This window comes from Nannospalax galili, unplaced genomic scaffold (genome assembly GCF_000622305.1).
Source record: "Nannospalax galili isolate Female #2095 unplaced genomic scaffold, S.galili_v1.0 scaffold803, whole genome shotgun sequence".
NCBI lineage: Eukaryota > Metazoa > Chordata > Mammalia > Rodentia > Spalacidae > Nannospalax > Nannospalax galili.
In genome coordinates this window covers 1,016,294-1,043,035 of record NW_008349354.1, presented here as the reverse complement: position 1 = coordinate 1,043,035, position 26,742 = coordinate 1,016,294, and the positions used below count along the sequence as shown (strand labels likewise).

The 26,742-nt window shown below is 44.3% G+C and overlaps 1 protein-coding gene across 4 annotated transcripts in view; it reads left to right on the top strand.

Annotated features, from left to right (window-relative positions):
* Positions 1-26,742, top strand: part of Adgrf5 (adhesion G protein-coupled receptor F5) — a 103,017-nt gene that overhangs the window by 8,218 nt on the left and 68,057 nt on the right. The window contains exon 1 of one of the 4 annotated variants that reach the window (XM_008846729.3): positions 25,236-25,473. The exons of the other annotated variants lie outside the window; for them this stretch is intronic. The gene's annotated coding sequence lies outside the window, so the exon portion shown is untranslated. Of the gene's footprint in view, positions 1-25,235; positions 25,474-26,742 lie in introns of those variants that run through there. 4 annotated transcript variants of the gene reach the window in all.

The following is a 26,742-nucleotide window of genomic DNA, read 5'->3' as shown; positions in this document are numbered from 1 at the left end:
GATGCAGAAGTTATGCCGCAGGAGATTTCTAGACCACATGATATAGATATGTGCAGGGACACCTTTCATGCATTGTGATGGTTCACAGAAGTCAGACAGTTGTCTGGGATACAGACAGGAAGGATTAGAAAAGGGACATGAGTCCTCATCCTGTTTCAGACTTTTCAGTTATTTCCAGAAACACTGACTGAAAGTCTCTAAGTACTGGGACACGTGAATACGTCGTTACCCCTCCTTCTCCTGTATGAATGCACGCAAGCGTACTCAGCTCTCAGAGCTAGATTTGACATTTAAGGGGAAGTAAATGCAGCTGTCGTGCTGCATTTGAATTCCCATTCAGGAGCATTTGGGGGTGCATCCTGAATGACACTGGATATTCACACACCTGAAGTGGGGTTTCCGTGATCTAGTAGACTTATACAACATGTCACCGTGGATGGTGTTACTGCTTAGGTTTCCCGCACCTGCAGACCTGTCCGCTCTTCTTTCAAAGCCCAGAGGGTTGATTAGCTGAGGCATCAGAGGCAAACCGTGGTGAGGATGGAGGAGGAGCGCAGATCTTGTGTCAGGAGAACAGCTGTCCAGCCTGCTCTCTCCTAGGAGTAGGAAGTGAGCAGGTGGATCTGAGAGGACACAGTCAGAGGCTCCCCCAACTTTGATGGAAGATGGGCTGCTCCAGCCTCTGTTGGGATGTCAGCACTGCTATTTGCTTTACTTAATCTAATCTTTTCAAAGTCTTTATTATGTGTGCACAGGTGCATGAGTGCATGTCTGCAGAGGCCAGAGGTTGGGACTTCAAACATCCTCCTCTCTCGTTCTCCCATCTTACATTTTGGGGAGGTTCTTTTTTGAGATAGGGTTTCCTGTAGCCCAAGCTGGCATGCAACTCACTACATAGAGCAGGATGACCCCAATCTCATAAAGATCTACCCGCCTCTGCTTCCTGAGTGCTGGGATTAAAGGTGTGCACCACCATGCTGGCTTCCCACCTTCCTTTCTGAGACAGGGGCTCTCATTGAATATGGAAATCTCTGAAAATCTGCAAGCCCCGGGGCTCCTTTTGTCTCCACCTCCCCAGTCCTGGGATTACACCCAGTCTTTTATGTGGGTATTGGGGAATCTGAGCTTGTGTGGCAACACTTTACCAACTGAGCCATCTTCAACAGCCTGTATTTTGGATTTTTGACATATAGAAGTCTAAGAGAACTTTAAATTCAAAGGACCAGAGATGCCAGGTGTGGTCAGGTTCAGTTGCAGCGATGTCCAAAAAACAGATTCCAAGGCTCCCTGTGTGCAGGAGGGTGTGGTTGGGAGGACAGGAGAGCATGCTGTAGAGCTCCCATTTTCCACGTCTTCAATGGCCTCCGCAAAGCCCAATGCATATAGCCATGTGTAGAGTGCATTTGGAGGTATCTGAGCAGAGAAGCATCTTGGGACTTGCTGGATTGTCCATTGCTAGCACTGAAGCCTAACACTCCCAGGCTCTGCTCTGAGCATTTCCTGTGGAGAACAGCATTTGATATGAGACAGTTGCCCTACTGTGCCCATTTCACAGGTGAGAAAACTGAGAAATAGAAAGATTAAACAACTTGCCCCACCTCCCCAGTCATTAAGTGGTAGAACTTGGGCTTTTATGCCAGCAGCCTGGCAACATGGGCCATGTTCTAACCTCTTCTAGGATCACAACAATGTGCTCATAGATTGAGCACTACCTTGTGTGTGGAGTGCAGTCCTAGGTGCTGGACATGCAGGTATAGAAAAACACTGTAGGATTAGGAGAGTCACAGGAAGGCAGAGAGCCTGAAATAGATCTCTGTAAGGCTGTTTGGTTAGTGCTTTGACAGAGGGAAGCGAGGGGAAGGTGTGGGCACTGCTTGAGAGGTTCCTCTATCAGTGACCTTGAACCAGGCCATGAAGGACAGTGGAGGCCGATGTAATAGAGACAGCAGACAGTTCTAGGCCTGGAGAATGTACTGGCTGCTGGGCTTGGGGTAAGAGGTGAGGGAAGGATTAGCTTTCGTTGTGAAACTTAGATCATAGGGCATGTATAATCAGATCATCACATTTTGCATTATAAATGTAAACAAATTATGTCAGTTATCTCTCAATAAACCTGGGGGGTAAGGAGCAGAAAGAGGCTCAGTGTGGAAGCAGACACTGTAATTACTAAGCGATTTGGTGAAGATGATTGTGCACGTGAGTGTGTGTGTGTGTGTGTGTGTGTGTGTGTGTGTTGAAGAAAAGGAAGGATATCTCATGGACTCAAGAACCCACCTGCCTACTGGTGTTTCTCAGAAGACAGCCAGAGTCTCTGGTCACCTCACTTAGGCCTGGGGACAGAGTGTGAACACTGTGGTTTAAGAAGTCCTGTGTTGTCTTGGTGACTGTTGAACTTTGGTCTGCAGTGTAACTACCTAATGGGGCATGGTGATGGTAGTTACTGAGTCCTACTGCTGGTGTTAGTTTCTAGAGTGTGGGCGAGCTCTAGAATTTTGTAACTGGTTCCCATGCCATGCTAACACTACTTGTTGAAGTTCCAATCCCCTCTCCAACCACTGCTAGACCCACTACTCTATGGACTGAGCTGGATCTCAGACAGAGAAGCCAGGAACTTTGCCAACATCACTTGGGTGATTCTTAGGCCACACTAAAATTAGAGATGTCCTCAGAGGAAGAACCACTAAACCTCTTCTTTGCTCTAAATGTGTCTTTTACTTTTAAACATTTCTACAATTTGATCCAATCCAAGTGTTTCTGATATTCTGGCCTGTAAGAGGTCAAAATATGGAGACTTTGGAATTTTAAGAATTGGTCCTTTGAAACCGCTGTTTGCAAAGCAGGAAGTCACTTATTGTCTAGAACAAACACTCGAGTCAAACCTTTGCCCCTTTGGAGGGCTTTTGCACTGTGGATTGTGAGACCATTTCTACATTCTAAAAGAGTTTAAGCTGAGTCTTTATGGAATGAGATTTGTGTCTCTGAGTGTGATCTGCTAGCAAAGACCAAACTATATCCCGAGGGCTGTTATTTCCTCCTCGGCAGACAAAGCAGGCGGGGGCCAGGAACCAAGATCTTCAACAACAACAAGAAGAAGGCCAGTGTGTTTATTTTCCCCTTGTTTACAAAGAAGAGAGAGAGAGAGAGAGAGAGAGAGAGAGAGAGAGAGCGAAAGAGAGGCAGAGGGACAGAGATAGAGAAAATATTTTAAACCTTCAAAGTCTCTCCATCGAAGGTCTTGCCCATGTAGGTGCTGCAGAAAACAGCAGCAGCAGTAACAACAACAACAACAACAACAACAACAAACCTACCTTCTTAATGTCACAGTAACAAATTAATTTTTTCTCACTCAAGATAGAAAAGGAAATTTAGGGGCTTCTGATACGGCTCAGTGGCAGAGGTGCTTGTTGCCAAGTAGGAGGAACTGAGTTTGATCTCTGGGACCCCTATAGTGGAAGGAAAGAACCAACTCCTGCAACTTGTCCTCTGATCAAAATGTGCATGCATGGCAGGCATACACACACACACACACACACACACACACACTAACATATAATAAAAAAATAACTAAAGAAATTTAGAGGGATTGGAGAGATGTCACAGTGATTTAGAGCACTGGCTGCTCTTCAGGAGGACCCAGGTTCGATTCCCAGCACCCACATGGTGGTTAACAACCATCCTTAATTCCATTTCCAGGGGATTTGAGACCGTCTTCTGACTTCCACGGGCATTGCGTGACTAAAGGTGCACTTACATGCATGCAGGCAATACATTCATACACATAAAATAAAAATAATAAACTTTTAAAAAGAAGAAATTTAGAGAAAAATGTGAAAAATCTTAGTGTTTGATATTAACAGTGTTTAATGTTCACTGAATGATGAATGAGGGAAGGCTGGTTGGTTTCTGTGCTGGATAGCTTTAGTGTCAACTTGACACACCTGGGTTGAGGGAGCCTCAATTGGGGAATTGCCTCTATTGGACTAGCCTGTGGCCATGTCTGAGGGGCATCTTCTTGATGAGTGATGTGGGAGGGCCCAGCCCACTGTGGGTGGTGCCACCCCTGGGCAGGTGGGCCTGTGTTGCATAAGAAAGCAGGCTGAGCAGGGGCCAGAGGAGCAAGCCAGTAAGCAGTGTTCCTCCATGGCCTGTGCTCCAGCTCCTGCCTCCAGGTTCCTGCCCTGAGTTCCTACCTTGGGCTCCCTGATGAACTGCGACCTGGGAGTTGTAGCTGAATAAACCCTTTCCTCCCCAAGTTGGTAGTGGTCAGAGTGTTTTGTCACAGCAATGAAGAAACAAACCAGGACAGTTTCTACCTTTAGTTTACCAGTGAAGCCTTGACATGGAGGTCCCTATTCCATATCATCCTGAAGCAAATCCAACCCTTAATGAGAGCCACTTTTGAGTTTTAAAACAATGAGTTCAAAGGGAAATCACTAAGAACAGTCTTAGTTAGCAGTGATTGTACTGAAAGGAAATTAGTGGAAAAATACTTTCATTGAGCCAGAAAAACAATAAATTTTTATAGACTTGCCCTTTCCCTCATTTGTTTAATTTCAGAATAGGGATTTTAGTTGAAGTGTCCCCACTATATACCAATTGTCTATTTATTATGTTACTGCTCAGCTCTCATGATCCTCCATATTTTTCTCTTTACCACTGAGCCCACCTGAGTTCCAACCCAGCCCCAGGCTTGCCTGCATCATTCTAGGTACCCCAGGACCCACTCAAGGCACCTTGTGAAAGCAAGAGTCTCCACAGCACGTAGAAGAAGGTTGCTAATTAAAGGGAAAAGCAAATGAGTTCTTGGGACTTTTGCTTTGAAATAGCTGGAAAAATTGAAACATGAAAAATGGGGCGAATTTTTGGGAGAGGTGAGGCCCTCTGAGAAGTTTCTTGTAAGAGAGCATATGTCTGCTTTATAATATTTTTAAAGATTTATTTATTTTAATTTTCTATGTATGAGTGTTTTGCCTGCATGTATGTGCACCTGTGTCATGTAATGCCCAAGGTGGTCAGAAGAGGGCATCAGATCCCCTGGAACTGGTTGTTAAGGATGCCATGTGGGTGCTGGGAACTGAACCTGGTTCCTCTGCAAGAGCAGCCAGTGCTCCTAACCTCTAAGTCATCTCTCTAGACCTGAGGGTCTACCTCTGGAGGAATACCTCTTGTCTTTCAGTTTCCAAGAGTCTCCTGGAGAACTTGCTAGGGATGAAGGTACTTGCTAGGGATGAAGTTAGAGCCCAGGAAGCCGGTTGAGAGCTTGTTGGAGCCAACTGCCCTCTAGGCTAAAATGCTGAGCCTAATCCTCCAAGCTGCTCCTTTATAAAGAAGAGGCTCTATGATCTCACCAGCGGCTTAGAAGACCTCTGTGCCCTCCTCCACAGAGCCTCAGCAACCTCAGTTTCTTTTGTTTAAATTGTATGTGTTTGAGTGTTTTGCTTTCATGTCTGTAAGTGCACCCATGAATGCAATGTTGGAGGAGGGCGAGGAGGGTGTTGGATACCCTGGAGCTGGAGTTACAGACTGTACCAAACCTGGGTCCTCTGCAAGAGCAGCCAACGCTTGTGACAATCATCTCTCTAGCCCCAACCTCAGTTTCTTAGATTCATTACCTTCATAGAAGATACAAAAAATGTAGTTAAATATACTCACATACTCACATACAATATACACGCATACATACATATGTATGAGTGTATATGTATATATGGGGTGGGGAGAAGAGAAAGAAGGGAAAAGGGGAGACAGAGACGTGGTGGGGAGCTCCATGAGTCTGAGACCACGTGAACTGAAGGGAAAGAGTGGGGGCCCCTTTCAAACTCATCCAGAATGTTGTCACTCAGCTAACACAGGATTTACAGGGTGAATGTTGGAACTAGTTTTGCAGCCTTTCCAGGGTTAAAGAACGTCCATGTTTTCTAAACACACAAATTAAACTGAAAGTCATATTTACTCAAAGCAACTCAGGACAGAAACCATTTCTGGTTGTGGAGATGTATAATATTGCCTTGTGTGTAGAGTACTGGGGGAGCACTTTGTGCTTTGCTTAGAGGCAGCTGACATAGCTGACACAGTAGTAAGTAGGAGCTCTCATGACCAAAGCTGCTTAATACAGCTAAGAAAAACCCACAAATAGCACCACTCGTGGGGCGCATGCCTGTGATCCAAGCGCTTGGGGGATGGAACCAGGAGGATCCGAAGTTCGAGGTCATCCTTCGCTACATGGAAAGTTTAAGGTTAACCTGGGACACATGAGACCCTGTTTGAGAAACAAACAACAAAAAAATCTGTAAAATGGAAACAACAGAACACCGAGAAACCCAGATACATGAGATCTGAACCAGTGTGGTTGAGTAAGGGGCAGGGGCAGAGGCGGATTTTCATAACAAGGAAGAAGGAGGTGCCTATTGCCACAACCAGTAATACTCAGACACACAGACACAGACACAGACACAGACATACATGTGGACACACACACAGATACACATATAGATACACTCAGAGCTACACACATACACACAGATACACACACAGATACACAAACATACAGATACACACACAGACACATAGACACAGACAGATACACAGACATGCACACACAGAGCTTCTCACACACACAGACACACATACACATACACATAGATACACACACATACATACACTCAGAGATACACACATACACAGACACAGATACACACACAGAGATATACAGACACATACATACATTTAGATAAACATATACAGACATGCACATACAGATTCATAGACACACATATACACATACATACAGACACACACACGGATACATAGACACACACAACATACTTATACTGTCCTTTTTGACATCTTTTATAGCATTTTTACTGAACAGATACAGAAATTACTTGTTCCCGTATTATCTGCATTGCTCTGTTAGTCAAGGGAAAGAAATGGCATTCTTAGAGGTTAGCAGAAGAGGTGGGAAGGTTAAGTCTACGAGTGATTTGGAACGTGGAGAAACTGCCACAGTTGTCTGTCCTTGTGCAGAAGGGGGCAAGAAATTGGGAGGACAAGGAGGTTCTGTCATCTGAACTGTAGCTGTGCTGTGTTCAGGGGGCTCCCCTGGATCTGAAGCTGAGGACAGAGCCATGCTCAAACTGTAGCCCAGTCAGAGGGAAGAGAAGTAAATTTTAGGGTACCTCCTTCTAGGATGCTCCTGTGTCCCAAAGTTCAGAAGAAGAGGGTCAGAGGTAATAGGACAGCCTGTCCTTGAAGGTAGCTGCACCCTGTTCCCCTAACAGTGCCTCCCCTGAACATAAGGTGAGGTAGAGAGGGGCATTGGACAGAACACAAAAGGACAGAGATAACCCGGAGAAGCTGAGGCTAGCCAGCACCCTTCTGGGAGACAGTTGCTTCTACTGGGAGTGTGGACCAACGCCTTATATACAGATCTTGAGTGAAGCTGATACCACAGGTAGATGTGGAAGGAAAGAATGAGAAAATATCTGCATCTAGATGACCCAGAAGCTATTCTGAGTTGCTTAGACCTTTGCTTTGTCTTCTAAATCCAGAGCCTCTGCATTTTGCTAACAAGACCTCCAGTACTGAGAGCATCATTAAACCTGAAGGCATGTGGGCTAGTACACTGATATTCTTAGATGCTAGGACATGGGAGCTTCAACCAGAGCTGAGTAGGAAGGCCCTGGACAGGAGGCAGTTCTGGGTTCCCTCACCCACTTAACTGCAGAAACTGAGCTTCCTTATGTGTAAAATGATGATGTGCTTGGTTCCTTCCTTGAAGGACAGAGAGAGCCTATAGAGAACCGACACTGCACTTGGCGTGGTACAAACAGGGCTGTAGTAGCTGTGAGGTCCGTTTCTTTTCTTCTAAATTTATTTTTATTTCATTCTTTTTTTTTTTCTTTTAGCTTTTTTGAGATAAGGCCTCCCTGTAGCTCCAGCTGGCCTGGAACTCATTATGTAGACCAGGCTGGCCTCCATCTTACAGACATTTACCTCCCTCTGCTTCTCCAGTGCTGGGATTAAAGGCATGTGCCACCAGGCCCAGCTCTTTTTAAAAATACAATATTGGGTACTGGTGAGATTGCTCAGTGGTTAAGAGCATCAACTGCTCTTCCAGAAGACCCAGGTTCAGTTCCCAGCACACATATGGCAGCTAACAACTGTCTGTAACTCCAGTTCCAGGGGCTTTACCACCCTCTTCTGACCTCCACAGGTATTGTATAACAAGGATGCACTTACATACGTACAGGCAATACACATACCCATAAAGCAGAAATAAATGAAATAGGGGGCTAGAGATCTAGCTCAGGGGTTAAGAGCACTGACTGCTCTTGCAGAGGACCTGGGTTCGATTCCCAGCATCCACATGGCAGCTAACAACCATTTGTAACTCCAGTTCCAAGGGAATCTGATGCCTTCTTCTGATTTCCACAGGCATTTCATGACATAGATGCACTTACACACATGCAGGCAATACACTTATACACATAAAATAAAAATAATAAATAAAAATATTAAAATGTAAAATATAATATTTAAATATTTTAATGAATTCTTTGAGAAGTTCATACAATATATTTTGACCATATTCACATCCTTTTCCTCTCAGATCCATCCCAATCCTCCCAATTTAGTCCTTTTTCATCTTTTATAACCCACGGAGTTTGTACTGCCCCTACACTCCTGGGTGTGGGGCCATCCACTGGAGCATGATTAACAGTCTTAAAGAAACTGACTCTTCCTTTTAGAAGCCTTCCACTGTCCATAGCTCCTCAGCTGGGGGCGGGGCGAGGCATGAGCCCTCCCTGTTCCATGATAGAGTGGTGATTTGCCTGATCTTGTGTGGGCAACCCCAGCTGCTGGTGACTGGGCTGTTTTTCATATGAAACAAGCCCTCTCAAGTTGAGAGAGGTGTGGAAATTGCTGCCCATGGTTCTGCTTTGTACAGGGCCGTTCATTCCACGTTCTTGATTAGGTAGAGGGTCAGGAGGTAATGGGACAGCCTGTCCCTGATGGCTGCCTCACTCTTGTCCCCCTCACAAAGCTTCCTGTTTCCTTCCTTCAGGATCAGGTGGCGATAAAGCTTGTTTCCCTCCTGACCTCAGGTCAGCGCTGCACACCACACTTTTTTTCTTTTTTTCAGGTGGCCCAGGGGGCTTGAAACTGAGATTGTGTGTGCCTTCCTTCCTTTTAGTTGGGGAGATGTTACCAGATGCAGCTAATCAGGAGCAGGTGGGTGACCCAGGGGAAGAGAGAGAGGCAAGATTAGCTTCCCTCAGAGAAGAGAGGAAGCGCCTGGTGAGTCTTGGCTCCTCTGGCCTTGCTGTTCCTACTTGGTATTGGCAAGTCCTTCCTCCACCCATTTTGCATTTGTGCCCCAAGTTCATGTGAAGAAGTCGAATGAAGACAGACTGGGTGACCTCTGAAACAGTTCCCTATGCTTGTATAAAGAGTTCATGACATGCTAGAATTGGTGCCACTAGGGTTGCTGGAGAACCACCCAGCCGATCACAGGAAGGGTACAAGGTCTAAAGAGAATTTAGAAATCAATAACAAAATCAACTAAGGTCTTTGCAAAAAAGTTATTAGCATATGATATCAATTCTAAACAATGCTAAAAATTCTTTCTCTGTTTTAAATTCTAAAGAATTGGACTGGAAAGATGTTTCAGCAGTTATGAGCACTGACTGCTCTTGCAGAGGACCCAGGTTCAATTCTCAGCACCCACACGGCAGCTAACAACCATCTATAACACCAATTCCAGGGGACTCTGATGTCCTCTTCTGGCCTCAAAGGGCACTACACAGCACAGGTGCACTTACGCGCAGGTAATACACTCATACGCATAAAATAAAAATAATAAATAATAAATGTTCTAAAGAATTGCCAACTTAGTGGGTATTTCTGCAATAGAATCTAAGCTCTTGGCATATGTGTCTTTTCATTAAAAGCATATTCTACAGAAAAGTTAATTCAGATACTTTCACTTATGTAGTGGCTCTAGACACAGAAAGACTCAGTACGATGTTGGTTTCAATACTAAGCACCTAAGGTTTCATGATTAGAACTGCTGGGGCTTGCCCAAAGTGTCTCTAGTGCTGGCAGGTTGGCATACATCCTCATTTGAAGTACGGTCCCCACATGATTGGGCATGTGGCTGAAAGGGTAGAGTGCTTGTCTAGCATGCACAAATCCCTGAGCTCAATCCCTAGCACCTAATAAACCAGGCTTGGTAGCACACACCTGTAATCCCAGCACTAGGGAGCTGGAGGCAGGAGGATCAGAAGTTCAGGGTCATCCTTGGCTGAGTTCAAGGCCAACATGGGTTACAGAAGACTCTGTTTATTTATATATTAAAAAATTTTAAAAAAAAAGAGTGGCCGGGCGTGGTGGCGCATGCCTTTAATCCCAGCACTCGGGAGGCAGAGGCAGGCGGATCTCTGTGAGTTCAAGGCCAGCCTGGTCTACATAGTGAGTTCCAGGCCAGCTGGGGCTACAGGGAGACCCTGTCTCAAAAAGACGAAGAGAGAAAAAAAACAGAGTAAACCATGTTACCATGTTAGTTGGAAAGACAAAGAAACGACCTCAGTGTTTTTGTTTAAAAACTGGTTAAATACAGGGGTTGGGTAGAAAAAAAAATGGTTAAGTACAAATTTCAATTCATACTTAAATATTTCACTGGTTTTAAATAATATTTTTAAAGTAAATTTTTTTTCCTCAGTTAATGGTTTTCAGTTTAAATAATCAGTCAAAAAAAAACAAAGATTATTACCCAAAATGTGTTTTCAAGGAGCATAACTCTGCTAAAGCATTGGCCTAGCATGTGTGTGATGCCAGGTTCAGTTTCCACTGGGGGTGGGGGTGGGGGCCCCAGATTAATTCAAAAGGGAGAATTTGGCAAAAGTTCTAGTTCAGTTGTCAAATGCGCTGGAATTTTCTACCCAAAACTGTATGTGTGGCTGCTGCCTTCACTCCAAGGGCAACATGACATATGAGTTTGCGCAAGGTACAGGTGAATACGTGCACATGTGTATGTGTATCTGCATGTGCCTGTGTCTATCTTTGTGTGTAGAAAGACTAAACATGTATGTGGCTCCCTCTCACTCAATGCCCCAGGTCAGATGAGGCAAGCCGGAGGGGTGTGGGCCTGGAATAATCATGTAATTGTTGATGAATAGCTGTGTTTTGTGTACTAAGTTTCAAGTCCAAAAATAGCTTAGTGGTCCTAAGAGGCTAATGCTGGTAAATAGAAGGCAATGTAATTAGGGAAGGCCTTGAACTTGGAAATCCAGGCCCTTCTTTGTGCTGGGATATACTGTTGAAGCTGTGGTGGGATGGGCAATCTCCATAAGATGAAGCCAGAATTTGTAATAGTAGGTCATTTGAAACCTCAGAAATGGCCATGGTGGACACCTTTCTCTTTCATTTCTTACCCCATCCTAGGCAAGCTAGAACCCAGGATAGGCATCTTCATGTTCTCCAACTGCAAGGTTGATCCCTCTAGCAGTGGTCCCCATCATAGCAGGAAGCAGAACAGATGAATAAACAAAGAGGGTGCCATACCATGTGGTGTGCCCACATCAGCAATAGGATGCCCATCATTTGGGTCTGGGGAGCAGAACATTCAGTGGATTCATATGCAAGCTGCTAGAATTGAGCAACAAATGCTTTTTCAGAGTCTGAAACAAGCAAGTTATTCTGAACTTGAGTTAGTTACCAACATTCATAGAGTCTGGAAATGATGTATCCTTACATTCTCTTTAAATGATTCATTAATGGTAACAAAAAGTGGTGTTCTTGATCCACCAAAGCTCACTTGCAGGCTGTTATTTTTCATCCTTCTGCATCTCCAGGCTTTAATTATTTAATTTAATTTATTTTATGTTATGAGTGTTTTGCCTTCATGTATGTAAGTATATCATATATGTGCATTGCCCTCCAGGGCCAAAGGGCATCAGATCTCCTGGAACTGGAGTCACAAACAGTTGTTAGCCACTATGTGAGTTCTGGGAACCGAACCTGGGCCTCTGCAAGTGTAGCGAGTGTTCTTAACCATTGAGCCATCTCTCCAGTCTCCCATCCTTAGGCTTTTAAAATATTTTATTATTTTTATATTTTATGTGTATTGCCTGCATGTATGTAAATGCATCTGTGTCATGCAATACTCACAGAGGTCAGAAGAAGGTGTCAGATCCCCTGGAACTGGAGTTACAGACGGTTCTAAGTTGTCATGTGGGTGCTGGGAATCAAACTTGGTCCTCTACAAAGTAGCCAGTGCTCTTAACCACTGAGCCATGTATCCAGCCCTGACCTTCTCTAGGCACACTCTTTCTTCTCCCGTGGACTTGAAATTCAGAAAATTTGATTGATTCTCATTGTTGCTTTGTTTCCCATTCTCACCACTACTGCCCCTGCCCTTGACTTTGGGCTTCTCATCAGCCACCCCATTTTTGGCCTCTTCTCAGGGCTGAATTTCAGAGACAACTTCCTTCTTCATAGATGTATGTGGGTGTTGTCCCACTTTTCCTATATTTCTGTCTCAAGCAAAGATCTTCACAGTGCCTGACACCTAGTACAGTCTTTGAAGGATCTTTTCAAAAAGATAATATCATCCCCCAGAGGAATTGAGGAGGTGTCATAACAGGGTCTTATCTACAGGACATAAAGTCAGGGACCCCAGAGCAGATAGGTAAGTGGGAACGGCAATGCTACTACTGCTGGGATTGCTCTTCTGTGGTTGACCAGAAGGTTAATTGGCCTGTTAATATTACTCTTATATTGTAAGTCATGGACAATTCATTGAGCATCTGTTGTGCTGAGGATGCAAGGGTAGCCACACATCTATTAATAGGGATTTTATGGGGTAGTAATGTCATAGAAAATCTCATGTGGATATGTTACTATGATGGTTAATCTCATTTGTCGAATTGATGAGATCTAGAATCATCTGTGAGTTGGGCCTCTGGGCATGCCTGTGGGGGATTGTCTTTATTAGATTAATTGAAGTGGGAAGACCTGTCCATTGTGGGTGGCACCATTCCCTAGGCTCAGATCCTGGACTGCATAGATAGGAAAGTGAGCTGGACACAAGAATCACAAGCCCTCATTAGTTTGTGCTTTTTGATTGTGGATGTGATGTGACCAGCTGTTTCAGACTCTTGCTGCCTTGGCTTCCTCACCATGATAGACTGTACGTTCAAAATGTGAGTCAAAATAAACCTTTCCTTCCTTCGTTTGTCAAAGGATTTTATCACATCAAAAGAAAAGTAATTAAGATACTTAAGATGATTAGCCACCAGAACCATGTCCTGCCATTGCTTTTGAATGTACAGAATTCCACTAAAGGCAGGTATCCTAAAAGCTGAAGAAAGAGATGAAGTAAAACAGTGTGTCCTTTACTCACTCAGTCATTCATTTATTTAAAAAGTATTGAGTATCTACTATCTTCCCTTCCCCCTTCCTTCTTTTCTTTCTTTGTCCACCCCCCATGCATGCACCATAGCAGGCATGTAAAGGTCAGAGGAAAATTTGCATGAGTCAGTTCTCCCCTTGTACAATGTGAGTTCTGAGAATCAAACGCAGGTCTTGGCAGCAATCCACTTCACCTGTGTGCGTGTGCGCATGAGGGAATCCAAGGCTGATTTGGAATCATTCTTGATCATTCTTCCACGTTATTCATTGAGTCAAGGTCTCTCAGTCCAACCCAGAGCTCACCATATGGCTAGTCTAGCAAGCCATCTTGCTCTGGGGATATCCTCTGTCACTGCCTTCCAAGGCTTGAATTACAGCCAGGCCACCACACCCATCTGGCATTTACACAGGTTCTGGGGATCCAAACTCTGATCCTCACACTTGCTCAACCAGTGCTTAGCCACTGAGCCATCTCCCCAGCTCCTTCTTTTCTTTTTGAGACAGGGTCTCAAGTATCCCAGGCTAGCCTTGAACTCACTTAGTCTGGGATGACCTTGACCTTCTAATCCTCCTGCCTCTCCATCCCAAGTGCTGGAATTATAGTTACATACCACCACTCCTGGTTTATGAGTGTTGGGCATTAAAACTAAGACTTTGTGCATGGTAGCCAAGCACTCTTAAGAACAGAGATACACCCTTAGCCCTCATCCTTTCTTTTATAACCCCCTCTAAGTTAGGGCTTTTAAACCATGAATTGTGGAGGCCATGGGGATCCCCTGAGAGCAGCTTCGGTCCAGTTCTAAGGAAGAAAGGTTGATCTGACACCAGTGAGGGTGGAGAACTGAGTGGAGGCAAAAATGTACTTATTCAACTCTGGTTAAAGTTTGCTGAAGTAGCTGAAAATTGTTGCAGCTGCTGAGGGGAGGGGGAAGACCTGTGTCAAAGGAAGGATTTTAAGGGCCATTCTAAAGTACACTGGAAGGACTGAGCCAGGTGTGAGAGAAAAGAGGGAATGGGATCCAGAGCCACTGAGGAGGAGGTATGACATCAGGAGCAGCAGGGCCCTGTCATCCTCTCAAACTGCAGGGAAGCCCAAGAAGCATAGTACAGGTTCACGGCCTGAAGACTCCTGTGAGAACACAAGTGTTCTCACTTAGTTGACTTTCCCAGTCAGTATGAGGCAAACAGACTGCTCAGTGTGCAGTGATCACTTTCAGGGATAAAATCAGCCTCAGTTACACAATGACCAGGGGACATGACTGCAGAGATTTCACCAAGAATTAGCAGAATGAGTTTATGTGCAAGGTAGGAGGCAGCCCTCAAGACACCTTTAAACAGCAGCTCTGAAATCCACCTGTTGTTCCCTGCTTCTCTCTAGCCTCTATCCTAATACTGTTTAATGTTAGACCTTTTACTACTGACTTTCCCTAATTCAGATTAATATGCAACCCATTGGAAATAGAAAGGGACAATATGTCAACTGTTCAAAACTATGGAGTCAGAGGGCAAGCTGTTTCTTCATCTAAATCCATTTGTTTGAAAAAGTGTAATTTTAGGAATGAAGGGCAGTGGACATAGGTTTTTCTGTTTGCTTCAAATCCTTCCTTAGAGAGACTGAGGAAGCAGCTTAGTGGGTAAAGTGCTTCCTGAGCAAACAGGAAAGCCTGAGTTTATATCCCTAATACCCACATAAAAGCTGGGCACCATGGTTTTACATTTGTAACCCCGGTGCTGGAAGGCAGAGACAGGTAGATCCCTGTGGCTCACTAGCCAGCCAGTTTAGCTTAATCAGTGAGCTCCAGGTTCACTGAGAAATCATGTCTCAAAATCTAAGGTGGGGAGAGAAGGAGGAAGACACCTTACATTGACCGCTGGCCTCCTCTCTCTTCCTCATATACACTAGCACACATGAACATGTATACATGCATACATTATGCACACACGCATACACACACAGTCTAAGAAATAAATCATTATGCTTCATTTCAGTATGAGGTGTGTTTGGGGTTCATCAGAGAATTACAGAGAAACAGGAGGCACGAGGGCTCTTCCTTAGCTGGTGCCTGTTTGTCTAAGCACACTCAGTTCATCCTAGGTTTGAAAAGTTACAGGCCATTTCCTACATGACTGAGCTCGTGTATCCAAAAACTAGGATATTTCAAGCCCTAAGGAGATACATTAGATAAGGCTTTGGATCCTGAACCAATAGCATGAGGAATCTGGGGGAGGGGGCAACCCTAGACATCAGGAAGATTGACCCTTCCTGAAGAACTCAGTCAATGAGGCAGCCAGTGAGGCATTCGGGGGACAGGGAAATGCGATTGGGAATACAGAAACCAGTTTTGTACCAAATCCACATACTGACCATCTCAGCCTAACATCTCTAGGCTGATGTTAGACTTTATAAGGTTGTAAAAGAAACTGCTTCACTTTTGCTACTGAGTCTCTAGTGCTTTTATTATAAAGCGAGGATCATTGTTTCTCAGACCAACACACACACACACACACTCCTGCAACAGAAGTGGTCATTCATTCCCCTTTTAAAACAATTATTTTTATTTTATTTATGTGTATGAGTATATTGTCTGCATGTATCTAAGTGTGCTTGTGTCATGCAATGCTCGAGGAGGTCAGGAGAGGGCATTGGATCCCCTGGAACTGGAGTGAGTTACGGATGGTTGTCAGCCACCATGTGGGTGCTGGGAACTGAACCCAGGTCCTCTGCAAGAGCAATTAGTGCTCTTAAACACTGAGCCCTCTCTTCAGCCCCCATTTATCCCTTTATTTATCACTTGACATCAAATCGTTCAGACTGTTACTGTGTCTGTCACTGTAGTTTCTGTTTGATTGTCTTATAACATGCTAAAACCAGTTAGCACCCTTCCATGGATGAATATAGTCCCTGGTAAGTTGTCTAATTTATTCAAGATGTCTTAATTTTTGTCTTTAATTAAGTCAGGCATGCTGTTGTGTGGGCAGTCAGGAGCCAGAGATAGGAGGATTGCTGTGAGATTGAGGCCAGCCTGGATTATGTAATAGGACCTTATCTCAATAAATAAATAGATAAATAAATAAATAATTCATAAAGGACTACAAGCTTAAGCCAAGTTTAATATTATCTCTTTCTGTACTTAGAAATCACTGTTCTGTCTTGGACATTAGGTATGGGTAACCTCTCTGCTTGCATCAGTGTGAAATTGTCCCTACTTAGAGGCAAGAGACCAGGGCATCTCAACAGTCTTCTGGGGAGGAAACTGAAGCGACAAACCCCCAACACCCACCCCAAAAGAAAATAAAGAATTTTATGCATGGAATTGGGGAAGAATGTTTGCCATCCCACAAAGAGCTGATGAGCAATTGGTTGTCTTTGGGAAAGCAGGAGAGAGAAATGAGTCACACTAAGGGTGAGTGTGTACAGAGCCTTACAGTGGAGAGGTGATGGATGCCTCTGCTCTATCAGGGATGCCCCAAGCGTGACTTATAAACATTTCTGTGGTCACTCCCTGGTGCCCAAATATTCCTGACTTCCTCGGGTTCTTCATACAAGTGATATATACGTGCAGACAAAACACTCATATACATAAAAAATAACATTTAAAAGTTTTTTTTTTTTAGTCTTTTTGAGACAGGGTCTCCCTGTAGCCCCAGCTGGCCTGGAACTCACTATGTAGACCAGGCTGGCCTTGAACTCACAGAGATCCGCCTGCCTCTGCCTCCTGAGTGATGGGATTAAAGGCGTGCACCACCACACCCGGCCTAAAATGCCCTTAGGAGTTTGCAGGTGTCAGAAGATGGTTTCTGACTTCCACCAACTGTGCTGGAGTAATTTTAGATAGACAGATGGAGGTCCACAGCTAACATGTGGGTTTTGCTTGGCTCTGGAACCCACTTTGACTTGGGCCAGTTCTCTCCTTCACATGCACTTGTGGTGGTCAGCCCATTCTCCAGCATCTTTCTAGTTAGAACCAGATGAGAGTCTGATGAAAGCATCTGTGTAATTCACAAAACCGCTACAGAGAATTATATGCTATTAATCCTAGCCTGGGTAGAAACTTCTGGAACAAAGCTTGCTTATTGACTTGTTGATGAGGAAGGTTTGTTTATGGGTGTTGTCTGAAAGGAAGCTGCTGGCCTTTATTTACCTAGGACGATGCTGCTCTGAGAGTTCTATTGATGTAGGGACACAGGCAGTGTATGGGGCAGGTACTGTACATCAGTGGATATACACTGTGACTTGTAACTGAGATTAGGAATTGCTGATGGAGTAGAGACTGAGAGGCAGGTGCTGTAACAGAAATAATGCTGATACCAAGGGAACTGTGGTTTGGGCTTGCACAGAAAGTGTTGTATATATTGATAGAGAAGGAATAAATACAGGTTGGCAGATATTTGATTTTCTCCCTAGGTGTCATGGGACTTTACATTTTTTGTCCCAATATTCTGCAATAATTGTGTCTCTTTTCATCAACATTAAGGATGGGGGATATGTTTGAAGGGAATAGAAGATGTTGGATATAAAGTTAAGAGGACTGCACGGAAGGGCAGAAAAGCTAGTTCTATTCTGGTTCTGCAATCAATAAGGGGCCGTGATCTTGGTTAAGTCTTTCAACTTCCCTCCCACACAGGTAGTTGGAACAAATGATCATCTGGTGTGATGGTTGGTTTTAACTGCCAACTTGACACAACCCAGGGTCACCTTGGAAGGGTCTTGATGAGGGTTTGTTTAGATTGGTTTAGCTTGTGGGTATGTCTCAGGAAGATTGTTTTGATCATTAATTGATACAAGAAGACCCAGCCCACTGTGGGCAGTACCATTCCCCAGGCTGAGTCCTGAGCTATATAAAATTGAAGAAAACTAGCAAATAAACAGTCACCTTGAGTGCATTTGTTTTTCTCTGCTCTTGACTGTGACTGTGGTGTGACTAGCTGCTCAAGTCCCTGCCTTGACTTCCCTAAAAGGATGGACTGTGACCTGGAATTTAAGCCAAATAAACTCTTTCTTCCCTAAGTTGCTTTTTGTCAGGATATGTTATTATAGTGACAGAAATGAAACTTGGATACCTAGGCTTCCTTTAACTTTTTTATTGTGATTTTTCTCCAGGCATGCACAATTGTGGATCATATTATCTAGTAATTTGAGCAATATGGCTGTTCAAAAACCATGGTGGTAAATTCTAAGGAAATTATTCCCATCATAAGAGGTTGCACTTTGGGTTTATAGGAAGTACTGAGACCCTGAAAACCACCTAGGGCATTAGAATGTGGATAGGAGATGCTCTCTTGAAATTAAGCCTTTGAAGGCCCAAACCCAGAGTCACCAGTGTTTGCAGATCACTCTTGCTGTCACTCACACTGTACATCCACTGATATACACTTGCCCCAGGATGCACCATAAAGGGTGCACCATAAAAGGATAGAGGTTGGAACATGAGTGCTCGCCCTGAGTGCATGGATAAAAGATCACATAGACCCCAAGAGGGAGGTACAGCTTCCTTCGAAATAGATACCCCCCCACCAAGAACAAGGCAAATACCCAATTCCCCCACCAGTTTGCTCTCCTTGTGATACTAGGGGAGGAAGAGCGCTATCAGAAGGAAGAGTCCAAGACATATGTGATTACTCAACAACGTATGTTGACGTCATGTGTGCCATAGCTGAGGCATGTGGGTGACGCCTGTCACGCCCTGGGATCAGGAAGCCCGTTTTCCTCCAGGGATGATGTCATCTCATAGGACTGAAGATATAATTTGAAGGTTCATGTCAGGTTTCCCTAAGTCAAGGTCAGTAAGGGTCAGGAGAACATTGCCCCTGACACCCCTAGAGAGCCATCCCTCAAGTCTCCCTCTCCCAGGAAAAGGCAGGGAAGGTAACAGAATTCAACACAGGGTTCCAGTGGAGTATGTTTGGGATTGCTGGTGGAGGATGGGACATTACAGGAGGCATAAGAAGTGGTAGAAAGAAATTGGCAATTGTTTACAGATAGCTCAAAACAAGGAAGACGTGGAATCTTCCACAGCAGAATCCCACCACTACCTGAGAGATTCATAACAATGTAGTCCCTGAGAGGGATGGGTACAGTGAGAGCAGATATAACGCTGGGGGTTGCAGCTAAGCACAGACAGGTCCAATTCCCTTAGTGGAAACTCTGCCAAAATACACACACCACAGATAAGAACAAGAACATTTGTATACTATAAAATGACCCAATTATTTGTTGGTTCCTTCCTTGCGTAAGCACAGGTCAGAACCAGAGAAGAATTTTCCTCGCCTTGATGTAGAAATACTAAGAGAATTGACTCCGGGCCACATTAGGTCAAAAGGGTTGCCAACACCTGGTCATGGATTGAAAAAAAAAAATGAGGCTTACCCAGCCAAGACGTAAAAGTGAGAGTGCTTTTTTTTTAAAAAAAAAAAAGTTGAATCAGCGTGCATTTCTTTGCTGCTCAAGGGCTGTGCACAACTGTAATTTGTGCTGATGTGTTACATTTTCAAATGGACTTCTCCATTGAATCAGTCATCTGTTCTCTCAGAGAGCTTATATTCTAACAGGGGGAAGGCAACCAGAGTCAGCTCAAATGGAAATGTCCAATGTAGTATGTTGGGAAAAGTACTTGACATTGAAAAATAATTAAGAGGCTGAGCTGAAATCTCAGCCTCAGAAAAGGCCTCGCCAAAAAGCACTAGCTGAGTATAAGTGTGCATGAGGTGAGAGAGTGTCATGAAAAATCTGTGCAAAGAGCAGAACAAGTACCAAGTTCCCACAATGAATCTGGCCTGGTACCAGGGAGATCAATGGGGCTGGAGTAAGGGATACAGGCAGAGAACCAAGGAAGGACGTGGTGAGGGGAGCAGATGTGTGGATGGTGTGGGCCTCACAGGCTGCTGGAAAGACTTCGGCTTTGACTGTGAGCTGGGGGAAAAGGAAGATCAAGCACAGATGGACATGAGATATATTGTATTTTCTTAGGATCATTCTCACTACAGTCCTGAGAATTCGTTGTAAGGGAACATTATGATTTGAGTCTGAAATATCCTTTTGTATTAGGGTTCACTGGAGGAGCAGAACTGGAAGAATGGACTAGATTACAAAGGGGATTTATCAGATTGGCTTACATGTTATGGGATGGGTAGTCCAAGAGTCGCCATCTGCATGCTGTAGAGTCCAAGGATCTGGGTCAGTCCATGAAGCTGGATGCTCCCCAATCTGGCATTGAAGGTCTGGAGGATTTCTGGAGTTTTTCATCTTCAGTCCATGTTGGAAGGCTTGAAGAAGCTGCAACAGAGGCTGAAGAGATGGCTCAGAGGTTAAGAGTACACAGTGCTTATCCAGAGGACCTGAGTTCAAGTCCCAGCAACCATGTTAGGAGGCTTGCAGCTGCCTGGAACTCCAGCTCCTGGGGTATCCAACCCAATGACTCTGCAGGCACTTGCACTCTTGTGCATTTTTATATACACATACATATAAATAAATAAAATAAATAAATAAATAAATAAATAAATAAATAAATAAATAGAAGGCAATAACAGCAGTCTCACCAACAGGATAGGCAGATGCACTCACCAGCAGGAAGAAAGGTAAGAGCAGCCCTACTCCCTCTCCCACCTCTTTAAATCTGTGCCACCACTAGAAAATGCTGTCTACCCCAGGGTAGGGTCTTTCTCCTTCAGTTAATCCTGCCAGGAAATACCCTCACAGGCCCACCTAAAGGCATGTGTCTTAGTTGATCTCAGATCCAATTGACTTGACAATCAAAATTAACCATCACGAATGGTTCATGACTCGAATGCCAGCTCCTCAGTTGGTGGCACTATTTTTAGAAGCTGCAGAAGCTTCAGGAGGTAGAGCTTCACTAGAGGAGACAGGTACTTGATAAAGGTCCTTGCCCACTTCATGGGTTTATTCTTGCTTCTTGGACTGCCATGGTATGATATGAACAGCCACACACTGCTGCCACCAGGAGCTGAGCTCTCCACCACAACTCTGCCATGATGGACCAAAGCCATGAGCCAAATAAAAATTTCCACCTTCAAGTTGTTTCCATCAGGCATTTCATCATGATGATACAAAAGTAACTAATCAAGGAAGCAAGAGAAAAACACAGAGAAAAAGGTGGTGGTGGTGATGATGATGATGATGATGATGATGATGATGATAATGATGCAGCCAAGAGATACGGCGGGCTTGGATGGGAATTCCAGCAGTGGGAGAGTGAGCTATGCTAAGTAGTGTATGTATTTTGATGGCACATTAGGCATAGACAATGCAAGAGAGGACACCAGGGTCACTCTTAGGGTGGGAGTGAGCTGTGTCAACTAGTGTATGTATTGTGATAGAACATGGGACATAGAGGATGCAAGAGATGACACCAGGGTGATTCTTAGGGTGGGAGTGAGCTATGCCAAGTATTGTATGTATTTTGATGGCACATTAGGCATAGAGGATGCAAGAGAGGACACCAAGGTGGCTCTTAGGGGCTGGGTAACCTGGAAGGATGGCAGAGTTTACTAACATGGCAGAGACTATTGGGATCACCAGTGTGGAGGGAAGACCAAGAGTTTCATTGTGGACATGTACAGCTTGAGGTCCTGGACCCTCAATGCAGGCAGTTGGGCATATGGGTCAGGGGCTCAGCTGAGAGGGCTTTCATATATATATATATATTTGGAAGTCATTCCACAAACATTTAACCAGAATGAGTGGGAGATATTATTACTATTATTATTAATTATTATTATATATTATGTTATTCCTGAGAATAATTGTCACCAGAGAATTCCAAAGGTGAAGCCTTAGGACATAATTAAGAGGAAGAACCAGCTGTGGGAAATGGCACAACTTAATTCCAATAGCGTCTATTGATCATCTACTTGATTCTGCTTCTATAATAGAAGCTGGGCATGAAACAAATCCGTCTAGTCTCTTCCCTCGAGGTTCTTCCACTCAGTGCATTACCCTGATGGTCTGCACATAGAACTGTAAAGTTAAAGACACCTTTGCAGTGGGATGAGACCAGGGGAAAGACACACTTGGCTTAGGATGGGAGAACTAGGAGGGCCCTGGGAGAAAATAACACTTATAACTTAAAGAGAGATTAATGTTATCTGGGGTACCTGGATGAAGAACAGGAAGGGCAGAGGGGTAAAACAAGGTAGGACATACTAGGAAATGCATATCAATTTGGGCTTAAATTCTTGCCTGGGAAAGCAGGTCTCTCTCTAGTAAGGCTGCACCAGGCATGTAGGACAACTGGTAAATTGTTTACCCTGGCTGTGTCAGTGGTTTGCTTGTAGAGGTTTGAGTTCATCTTGCCACCAAGTCCAACATTTTAGAATTCGAGACAAAGGTCTCTGTGACTGTCAAATCCAACTGTAACTGAAAGTGGGCAAAGGCTGTCTGTCAGTAGTTAATTCTAGCTGCGTCTGAAACCATATGGCAGTTCCATTTTTCACTCATCTTTGTTTTCCTTGTGGAGTGTGTGGCAAGCACAGAGTGTTCCTAGCAACAAGCAGGGGACTGTGGGCGAGGGGAAGGAAAGGGACAGCCACTTTGGCAATGCCCCATTCCATGTCTGAGAGCCAGCTGCACCCCACCACCAGTGAGCATTGTGAAAGAAGAATTTACCCAGCACGTGCTCTTCATAGCAATCTCTTTCTTCAGCAGTAGAGAATCAGAACTTAGAAAAGTTACGGTCTTTTTTGCTCAAATATGGTCAGTCTTCCAGATCCTTTGGTTTTATACACATGAATTCAGCTAAACTTGGACTGAAAATGTTCAGAAAATAATTGCACTTATATTGAACATGTGCAGACTTTCCTCTAGTCATTTTGTAAATAATACACAATAGCAATTATTTCATTTACTTTAAAAATTATTTTATATGTATGAAGGTATTGCCTGCATATGTGTAGGTGCGCCTGTGTCGTGCAGTGGCTACAGAGGTCAGAAGAGGGGTCAAATGTGCCTTTAACTGCTGAGCCATCTCTCCAGCCCCAACAATGGCAATTATTTATGTAGCAGTTACCATAAGTAATTTAGGTGATTAAAGTATATGGGAAGGTGTGTATAGGTTATATGCAGATGTTACACTCTATTCTATACAAGAGACTTGCAGGCTTTAGAATCCCCTGGGATTCGAAGGCTCCTGGAACTGCTCATTGAGGGATGACTGCACTTAACTTTTGTCTGCAGTCTCAGTACTAGTCACATATGCAGAGCTAGAACAGCCAGAAGGGAAGGTACAGAGGGAAGAAAGGATGACAATATGGAACAGGTAGAGAGATGAGCATAGAGGCAGCCATAGAACCTGCGTCTTTAGCTCAGGTCCTAAAAAATTTATTATGGGGCTGGAGAGATGGCTCAGCGGTTAAGAGCAATGGCTGCTCTTGCAAAGGACCTGGGTTTGGTTCCCAGTACCCCCATGGTGGCTGATACACATCTGTAACTTCAGTTCCAGGGAATCTGACACTCTCCCCTGTCTCTTTGGGCATTGCACACGTGGTGCACTTACACAGGTGCAGGTAAAACACACATACATAAAATAAATGAATTTAAAATTATCATTATTATACTACTGTATGTGTATATATGTGCATGTGTGTGCAGGCACATGCATACCACAGCACACATTGGTTAGAGGACAACTTGGTGGAGTCAGTTCTCTCCATCGACCTTTATATGAGTTCCTAGGATCGAACTTGGGTCCGTAGGCTTTTGTGGCAGGTGCTTTTACTTGCTGAGCTGTCTTGCCAGCCCATCCAGACCAGGTCTTAACTCATTCTATTGAGCTATAATGGAGCCTAAAAACTCCACATAATTATCCAAGTGTCACACAGTAAATCTGTGTTTCACTGCAGTCAAGCCATGCACATGTGACTACGTAAATGGATATTGGTGATCTGTGGTTTGAATCCCTACATTCTGACAATGGAGTCCTTGCTCTGAGAGTACACGGATTTCTCTAAACACTCAGGACTATGTGCCTTGGGTTCACCTGGGGCACTTAGGATTTCTGAGCCACATCCAGACCTCATTCACCAAATCTTCTGTAGGCAGAGCTCCAGAAACCAAATGACGTTTCCCACAAAAAATGTTACTTTAATTCGATGACAGTCAGGCACTTTCCATCTGTATTCTGGCCCTGAAGGGGTCACAGTTTTTCCTTGGGCCTCAGTTTCCACACTTGTAAAGTAAAGACAGGCAGGATCACTCTGAGCACAGAACCATGATTGCAGTTTACCCTTAAAAGCCTACAATTTGACTGTAGCTTACCAGCTAGACCTTTTCCAGGTTTCCCTATCTTCTAAGGCTCTGTTACTGAAGTAATACTTAAGTGCCACCGAATGTATATTGTTTGATCCACAAATGTTCAGTTTCCCTGGAAACCAAGAAGATCTCCTCTAATGTGATGTATTTGAGGCACAGCGTTCCCTCAAGCCCCACCTCAGGTCTCCCATCCTGTAGGGTGTTTTTATCCTTGGCTCTGCTGGAGCAGGAGCTCATGGGTGATTTTAATCTCTTTACATAATCGAAGTTCGTGGTCAAGTTTTGAAGCTTTATCAGCCATTCCACACCACTCATTAGCTCTAACCCGTTTTGGTTTGCTCTGGTTTCGTTTTGCTGATTTTTTTTTTTAACCCCTCTGGAGAAAGCAGAGCAAGAGCAAGGGGCATTGCCCAAACGAGTCTGTCCACTTGGTGGGAAGGTTTCCTGATAAGGGGATCTGAAGGACTTCCCATGGGCGTGAGGGAAATTGCACACGCCATCCGGGGAAGAGGACCAGGAAATCGCTTCTTGTTTTTCAAACAGCAGCGAGGCTCTGGGGATGGCTCCGAGAAGCTTGGAGGATCGAGGCTGAGGAGGCCCCCGGGAGACAAAACTTGAGCAAAGGAGCTTCCAGTCCTCTTGAAAGTTCACAATGAGGCTTGCACAGCTGTCACTCCATTGAGTGTGAGGTTCCCCCAAGGAGACTATGGGGCCAAGGGCCCCATAGTGGAAAGCGGAGACGCATCTAGACATCTATCCAGAGCAGGAGCTGGCCTGGGGACAACGGTGTTGGACAGGTAACAGGGTTTTCTCCTGATGTGGTCTGTGTTTCTTTGTAGGAAAACCTCTGACTACCTGAGAGCTCTGACAGCCCTCTTCCAGGCTCTTCCAGGTGTCATTCTCTGCCTGATTCTTTGGTATAGCTGTATGTTGGGACGGTAACATAGGTCCTTCCAAAACATGGTGCTATAGAAAGTTCTCAGGGAGGTCTGCCCAGGAGGCTTTCCCTCCAGTTCACAGTGACCCTTTAGAATTTTCTCTTTAGTAGAGATGTCTTTATTTTCCTTTAAATGAGACCTTCCATCTTTACCAGGAGTGCGGGGAGCTAGTACTGCCACTAGCGCCAATAGGATTCAATTCTATAGCCAGACAGCCACGGTTAGTGGCCTGGAGAAAGGGAAGGCTGCATTTGAATGACTGAAAGAATTAGAAACTTCTCTTAGCTCCCAGGTAGTGCTTGGGAGAGGTGTAGAGACCCCCTGCCCACTGCTGAAGCGAAAGGAGTTTGTGTGTTGCTCAGCAAAAATGCCTAGGCTTAAAAGTCAGGAAGACTTGTTATGAATGTTCTAGAAGGGAGAGGAAATGTCTACGATGTGTGGTTTACTTAAGCCCTATTTACTTATATTTTGTTAGAAAGCAAGATTGCAGATTCCCCACAGCTCTGTTTTTCCTTTAAAAAGCTGTGATTGTAATTCACCATTAAGCCTAAAGGGCCTAATGCAGCTTTTATTTTTGTTGTTTTGTTTTGTTTGCATTTTCCATGTAGACGAGGCTGGCCTTGAACTTGCTGTGATCCTCCTGCCTCTGCCCCCAGAGTGCTGGTATGGCAGGGGTGAGCCATTTCTTTATTACATAGGAATTCATGTATATACTCTTATTGTAAAAGACCAACTCTTGACAGTTCTTAAGAACAATGCTCCTCCAGTAGGTACACATTGCTCCCTCTCAAAGATGGTGCTACCAAGTACTTTGAGTGGTACCAGTTAAAAGCTTATTTTCTGCTCTTCCCTGGGAACCACGCACAGGGGTCCCCCACACTCTTATTAGATAACACCTTCTCTCTGGGGAAGGTAAATGTGACACCTGGGAAATGTATGTAGCCTGTTTAAAACATCAAAGTATGAAAGAATTCTACTCATTTTTTATCAATGCTATTTTAAAGTTGGTTTTGATCATTAATAATATTAATATCAACTTCCCAAGGATGAAACTTTAGATTTGACCATTAGAGGCTCCGCCTTTTCCTTTTAAAATCACTAGAGTTAACCTTTTTGTGGAAAAGGAAT